At 38.3% G+C, this 4820-nt stretch overlaps 1 long non-coding RNA gene across 1 annotated transcript in view; it reads right to left on the bottom strand.

The window, feature by feature from the left end:
* Positions 1–3884: 3884 nt before the first annotated feature.
* Positions 3885–4820, bottom strand: part of LOC127744708 (uncharacterized) — a 3539-nt gene continuing 2603 nt past the window's right edge. Inside the window, exon 3 of the long non-coding RNA XR_008005633.1 lies at positions 3885–4063. This is a non-coding gene — a long non-coding RNA (uncharacterized LOC127744708). The remainder of the gene's footprint in view (positions 4064–4820) is intronic.

Here is a 4820-nt window from a genome sequence, read left to right as displayed (position 1 = left end):
TCAATTTCTTTCCATTTTCAAAAATACTTGCTATCAATTAATGAGTTGATTCAACATTTCAAGTATGTTGCCTTTTCTGTTGAGAAAGGTTTAATGTTTGAATCATATCTTTTCTTGATTGCCAAGTCATTAATTTTCAAAATCAAATTTTTAAAAATGTTTTTCAAATCATATCTTCTCAATCACATCTTTTTAAAACCAATCATATCTTCTTAACCACATCTTTTTCAAAATAACTTTCAATCAAATCTTTTTGATTTCTAATTTCAAATTCTTTTTCAAAAATCACTTGATTTCTTTCCCACTTTTATTTTCGAAAATCAATTAGTGTTTTTCAAAATGTTTTCAAAATCTTTTACTTGATTTTCGAAAATTACTTCCCCTCTTCTCACATCCTTCTATTTATGGACTAACACTATTCCTTAATGCAAAATTCGAACTCCATCTTCTTTGATAAGTTCGAATTTTCGGTGACCATAGACCCTTTTAGGTCACATTTTTTTTAAAAATCGTGACCATAGACCCTTTTTGGTTATTGTAAAAAACCGTGACCATAGACCCCTTTAGGTCACCCCTCAAAACTGTGACCATAGACCCCTTTAGGCTACCCTTTTTTAAAAAACCGTGACCATAGGTACTCTATGGTCACCCTTTCCAAAAAAACCTTGACCATAGCTTTTTTTTGTCACCCTAAAAAACCGTGACTATAAGAACCGCAATAAATCGAACCGGTTAATTAAGTGGTTATATTGCCCAAATTTGATTCCGAAAAGTTAGAGTGAGAATTTGAGGTTTTTAAACATCATTTTTGGACTCAGTGTGGGTCGTTCCGAGTCAGAAAATGCGCTTTTTGCAAAAAAATCGTAAAAAACTGCGAACCGGCGGTGAGCTGGTTGAACCGGTTCAAGTTTGCCCGGTGCTGCACAAAAAAAAGTTAAAACAGTCAAAAATCTTAGAAAATATTAGAAACAGAAAATCGAGCATTAATTTTAAAGGTTTGGCATGAAGTTGGGCCAAACGGGCTAAAAACGCTAACGAGTTGAACCGGGCCCAAGTTGGACCCAAGTCCAACATATATAAAGGTTCATTTAATGAACCCTAGCCTCATAAACACACACACACACTTCAGAAATTGAGAAAGGGGGAAGAGGAAGAAGAAAATCTATTTCACCTCAATCTTCCCAGGCTCATATCTTGAGCTAGAGAGCTTCGATTTGCGTGCCGTCAGTGGCTACGCGTTCCTTGCAAAGAGCTCTACAAAACCCATCCAAGAAACTCTAGAGGTAAGTTCGAAATCTCTCCAGTTCTGATCCCCAAAATTTCGGGTACCTAGGGTTTATGGCTAAGTGAGTTCTTGTGATTCTTGGTGTTTCGGCTCACTCTAATCCTTGCTTAGCTTTGGATTTTGCCATCCAAATTTGTTGGAAAAGGTAAGAGGCTTTGATATCTTGTGAAATTATGTTTATGTTGAGCCCTAGGTTGATTTTGTGGTAATTTATATGTATATAGCTTGATTATTGTGAGTTTGGAGCTTGTTGGTGCTTGTTGGAGTTACCTTGGTGGTTGGATTTTGGTTGAAAGCTCATTTGGTTCATATTGGGGATCGGCCAAGGTATGGTTTCAGTTTTTTCTATGTAGTATATAATATTCATGGACAATTAGGCTAGTGACCCATAGGATAGGATTGGATTTAAATGGTTGTTGAATTGTTGGTTGTGGTTGTATGATGACGTTTGATGAAATGACAAATTTTGAGTTGATAATGAAGATTTATAGTGATATGTTGAGAATGCATGATTTGTGAAGTTGAGTAGTGGATTATGTTGATAAATGTGATATTGGTGTCGATCTATGGGTAATATAGTTGGAAAATTGTTAATGAAGTTAGATATATGAGATATATTGATATTGATGTTGTGGATAAAGAAAAATGTGGTATGTTTGGTGTAATTTGCCATAGAGTGTTGAATTTGATTAGAATTAGAATTTTGGAGTGGTTTGGGTTGGTTTGGGTGTGTTTTATGAAGGAATTGTGAAAATTGTGATTTTGGGTAAAAGTGAAATTTTGGTAAATTTTGTCCAATCATAACTTTTGCCTCAATTTTCAAAATTGGTTGAAATTTACTTAGAATTAAAGATCTCTGAAAACCCTTTAAATCGGTATAAAGTTTGTGAAATTTGGAATTTTGTAGAGGAAGTTATGATCATTCAAAATTGGTGTTGAAAATCTAAAAATTTTGCAACGTTACAGAATTTTGAGTATTCTGGTGTGTGCGCACACACACCCTTGTGCCCACGCACACTCTGCATAAATGGTGACCTGTGCGCACGCACAGACCTGTGCGTCTGCACACGCAGAGGCAGGCCTGCAGCGTTGGCGCAGCTTGTGCGCGCGCACAACAAAGGAAAATTTGCAACCTGTGCATACGCACAGACCTGTGCGCACGCACACGTTGGGGAGGCCAGTCTGTTGGGGGCACTCACACAGGTTGTGCGAGTGAACAGACCCTTTTATGTTTTGATACCTGTGCGTACGCACACCTTTAAAAATTTCCTGGGCGTGCGCACGCACACCCCTGTGCGGACGCACACACCCTGTTCTTCAAATTTTGCTTTGTTTTCAACTATTCTACTTCCCCAACAAGGTTGTAAGCTTCTATAACACCATTTTAAGATTTTTGGGCCTAGTTTTGAGTATTAGAACATGGTACATAAATTAAGGGTTCTAGTACATGATTTTATGATATATTAGAAAACGGAGGCCTAGGTTTCTGGTGTACTGAGAATGGTTTGACGTTAGGTGGAGGATGATTGATACATGAGATGAGGAATGATGAACTTTGATATTTGGAAACTGAGTTATGGATGGACAGTGGTTGAGATGAGTCGAGGACTCGGATTGAGATGATGGATCTATGTGTACTGAAAGTGTTTTCTAAAACTACTTATATGTTGCTTTTACTGTGATTATGAGACGCTATGCGCCCGGCAGGGACGGTGATTAATCCCGCCTGTCGAGGTAGCGGCGGTGTAAGGACGGTGGTTAATCCCGCTTGTGCTTAGATGTGAGGACGGAGGCAAGAGATCCCGCTCACATCCCTTCGGATCTATAAGGCGTGCAGGCGCCGGTACTTGGACAGTGATCCGGGCACTATATCTCGGGGGTTCCAATATACGAAAATCCGAAGGGCGACGTCTCCATGGAGATGTGTCGGGTTGAAAGTTAAATCGACAATATGATATCACAGCCAGTAGGGCAGGCATTCATCATATGCATTTTCTATCTGTTTGTATGTTTTGATTACTTGCAAAGGCTTGCCTAATTGAATAACATGTTTACCTGCTATTTGACTTAATTGCCTTATATACTTCTACTTGTGTTTTACTTGTATTGTATATACTTGTGTTTTCACTTGGATTGAGGTGGTTCGGAAGGCAGTGGCGATGGGATCGCTTGGAGGATCGGGTGGTGAAGGCTGTGGAACAGCAGTGTTTAAATAGAGTAGAAATTCCCTAAGATAGTTTACCCTATTACGGTACTATGGTTAAGTTGTGTTAAGGAATTACATATTATACTTACCTGTTTTAGAATGCTTTAAGCTTGAATCTTGTGATGGATATGGAGTCTAGGATTGCCTTTAGCGTCCTGGGGTCTTATATCCTACATCACTGTGAACTGTTACCATACTGAGAACCTCCGGTTCTCATACCATATTGTAACACCCTAACTACCAAAGCTCACGCTTCCGACACTTATACTATTTAATATTAAAATATGAGCCTGTTTAAAACTTTAAAAACGCAATACCACTCCCAAAATACTTTCGTTCGACCAAGTACATCAATAGATACCATACAACTTACAAAAACTCTTAAAAGATACAACCATATATATTTACATACATATATATAAGTAATATTACAAACATTAACCAATACAATTCCTATCCCTCTTATAGAATATATCAAGATAAAGGCGAGGGTACAAAAATAATAATCTAAAGCACTACAGAGCAACTCAATAACAAATAATTAAACTCTTCATAACTTCTGCGCCCAAATCCTGAAAGGGGAAAAATGTAAGGGGTGAGAACATCATCCTCGAAAGGGTTCTCAGTAGAGGGTTTTTGGGAATTACCGTAATAGGATACATGAAGATAAACCGTACTAGTGATTAATAACCATCTTATGCCTCTTTTCAAAAACAACAGTTTACAAATAAAGTAAAGTCAGAAATCTTTTTTGAAAGAGGAACTGTTCAATTCTCAAACATCAAAGCATTTCAAAAAGGTTTATCTATACTGAACCAAAATAACCTTTCATATATTATTCCAAACCAGAACCACAAAACCGAAATCATCTATCGGTCCATCTCATTCAACCACGGCCCTAGGCCCAAACAATCCAACCACAACCAATCCACTACAATCCAACAGGGTTCCAGATGCAAACACAAGTAGGAAGATGCAAACACAAACAAACAGTTATTGCAAGTAGAACAATTAGCAGTTAATCACATAGGCAAACTAAGTACAACATGCATACCCAAACAATGTCACATAGATGCATATGATGCATGCCTGTCCCTAGTGGCTGATGATATCATCTGTCGGTTATAGAGCCAACCCGACAAGTCCTGGTAGCTAACCATTGGACTGTCCCTCTGTCGCGCATCCCCAACTCGAGTTATACTCATCATAAACTTGATCATAAACATGATCCATATCCATCACCCTCACTGGTGAATATTTCGGGGGCGAGCTCATCCGGGACTTTCACAGTGCCCGGCCACACTTACGACATAGGGTCAACAGAGTATC

Source organism: Arachis duranensis, unplaced genomic scaffold (assembly GCF_000817695.3).
Source record: "Arachis duranensis cultivar V14167 unplaced genomic scaffold, aradu.V14167.gnm2.J7QH unplaced_Scaffold_98819, whole genome shotgun sequence".
Taxonomy (NCBI): domain Eukaryota; kingdom Viridiplantae; phylum Streptophyta; class Magnoliopsida; order Fabales; family Fabaceae; genus Arachis; species Arachis duranensis.
This window is presented reverse-complemented; position numbering and strand designations above follow the sequence as displayed.